This window comes from Pteropus alecto, unplaced genomic scaffold (genome assembly GCF_000325575.1).
Source record: "Pteropus alecto unplaced genomic scaffold, ASM32557v1 scaffold135, whole genome shotgun sequence".
In the NCBI taxonomy this organism is placed as follows: Eukaryota; Metazoa; Chordata; class Mammalia; order Chiroptera; family Pteropodidae; genus Pteropus; species Pteropus alecto.
The window spans coordinates 4,571,760-4,574,564 of record NW_006438076.1 but is presented as its reverse complement, the minus strand read 5'-3'; the positions used below and the strand labels follow the sequence as shown (position 1 = coordinate 4,574,564).

Sequence of the window (2,805 nt, the reverse complement as noted above, 5' to 3'; positions counted from 1 at the left end):
CCAAAGCTCACTACAATCTGAGAAATGTTGATGCTTTAAAAAGTGTTGAACTTTATGTAAGAACAATGGGAGTCTGTGTTATTTTGCATAGGGCTCCTCTTATCAACACCCCCTACCCCCAGCTTGGTAGATGCAGAGGTTCTGCAAGGGTCAAGCAGGCCATGAGGACCAGCAGCTGTGCTGCCACTGATGAAGGATGCTCACTGAATTCTGAGGAGTAGGAAGTACCCACATCCTGTAGCATAGTTGTGAATATGGTACAGTGTCAGGAGAGCAGAGAGGGCCAATGATTCTACTAGGCCGAAGTTGTGGTTTCTCATGGCAAGGTGGTTAAGAGAGTGGACCCTCAAGTCAGACTGTCTGGATTTAAATTCCACTTCCTAATTTTGATATTTTATTTAAGTTATGTAACCTCTTTCATTCTTGGTATTCATATCTGTAAGAAAAGTATAATTGTCATGTGGGTTAAATTATGTACTACATGTAAAGTATTAGAACATTGATTTTGTTGCAAATCTACAGCAGTGGAAAGGTGTGGGGAGACCACCTGTCTTTCCTAAACAATTCACTGTGATTTTGAGGTAAGATTGGATGAAAGAATGGGTAGGAGGAGTACAGGGCCAAAGGGGACACTCAGCACTTCCACTAAGCCAGGTACTGAATTTCCGAAAGGTAAGAGTGAGAGAGTGGGTTGAGCAAAGGGTGCAGTGGGGATCTCAGTGCCTTCACTGTCTCAGACTTCAGGAATTTCCATAGGAAATGGTCCGAACTACAACTCTTGTCTCTTTTGCTCTCTAGCTGTATGACCTTGGTCAGCCTATTCATCAAGATGTTGTTTCCTTATCTCTCAAATGTGAATATCGCCTTTGAGCCCATGATAAAAGACTTCATCCTGGATTTTGTCAGCCCAGGGGAGGTGAGGAGTTTACAGCTGAGATTTGAAAACATGGAAGGAAAGGACCAAAGGAGAGAAGAAAGTTAAAAGATGGGGAGTCCTTACCCTGGCTCTTTTTCCAGAGTGCTGTCTGGATAGTCGTACTGAGGGGCAATACAAGGTCTCAGTCTAGAAACAAAGGATCTGAATTCTTTCCTAATGTGACATTTATCTCATTTCTTCACACTCCTGTGGATGATGATTATGGAAAATAACTCTTCAGTAACAGTTCATCCTGGTAGAATGTACAGATTAACCTCGATTCTAGTTAGCCCTCTTCTTTCTCTTTTGTTGAACTATATGTTCACTCTGGAATTTGAGCTTAATTAATTGAATATACCTGAATTCTTACCTTTACACTCCCATGTACTTTTTCATCTTCAACCCATCTTCATAGATCTCTGTCACTTCTAGGTCATTACCCCTAAATTACTGCTGAGTTTTGTTTCAGAGAAGAGCCTTATCTCTTTTGCAGGATGTATGACTCAGCTGGAACCAAAAATAATCATGAGATTTTTTTTCTTTCCTTGTCCGTTCTGTGTTGACAGCCATGGCGTTTGATTGCTATGTGGCCATCTGTAAGCATCATGTCCCCGCACGTCTTTTCTTTGATGTTTGGTTTGTGATGGGGTTTGCTGATGCCATGGTCCACACATGAGATATAGTCAGGTAGTCTCTTTGTGATTCCAACATCATCGACCATTACATGTGTGCCATCTTCCCACTCCTTTAGCTCCCCTGCAGCAGCATCTATACCAATGAGCTGGTGGATTCCATTATTGTGAGCACAATTGTAATAATATCCAGCTTCATTATTTTCATTTCTTGTGCTTAGATCCACTCTAATATCATTCACATCTCATCAGCTCAGGGTTGACCCAAAGTTTTCAGCATCTGTGGCTCCCACTTTTGTCCTCTCCTACGGTTCTAGATTGTTTATATATCTCGAGACCTCTTCTGATGGTTCTATGGACCAGGAGAAGTTCTCAGTATTTTATACCAATGTAGTGCCCATGTTGAACCTCTTTGTCTATAGTCTAAGGAACAAGGATGTCAAACTTGCTCTGAGGAAACTCTAAAGAGAACTGCAAACTAAGTAGAAAACTGTGTGTTTGTTTCCTCACAATTTTCTTCAGAACAGGGTTGTAGCTTTAAATACATTTTTCTCGCATGCATATTTAGACAGACAAATATATTATTGAATCTCATGATTATTTTTGGTTCCACGCTTACTCACTGAACTGACCTTCATTTTTAATAGCATGCTCCAGAGACGCGATTTCAATTCCTACTCTTTTTTAAGGCCACCTCCCACTTTACCTCTTTCCATATACTTTTAATACATAAGCAAACATTATAGTGAAATACCATCTTTTAGATAAATACCAGCTTTGTCTCCCTCCCGCCCCCCGCAAATTATATGTGGCCCTTTCTGTTTTTAAGCCTTTTAGGAATTTCTACTGTATTACAACACGAGATTAGACTATAAAGCAAAAAATTTTCCAGAATTTTAGAGTTCTTTTAGACATGGTTCCTATATATGTTTTTTCCTTAACTCACAGATGCTATAGTGAAAGATAACTTGTTGAGCCCTTTTCTTCTTTTGTGCTGAGGATGGGTAAGAATGAGTGAGGGTCACCAACCTGCTCACCTTCTTCAATGAAGAAAATTACATTTCTTGAGAAACAGGCTATGTTTCGAAGCTTTGGGAAAATAATCTGATATAATACAAAGAGAATTGTCACTGTCCTGTCTACTAGTCAGCTTTTTTCTCCTAATATTTTTATGACCTATAGATCAAATAAAATTCATGGCTTAGTGAGTATCCTTGGTTTCAAAATAAAGTTATAGGTGCAACATTAGGCTTCTCT

At 39.7% G+C, this 2,805-nt stretch overlaps 1 pseudogene; it reads left to right on the top strand.

The window, feature by feature from the left end:
• The first annotated feature begins 1,292 nt into the window (after nt 1-1,292).
• On the top strand, nt 1,293-2,013 carry LOC112482501 (annotated as a pseudogene).
• The last annotated feature ends 792 nt before the right edge of the window (nt 2,014-2,805 follow it).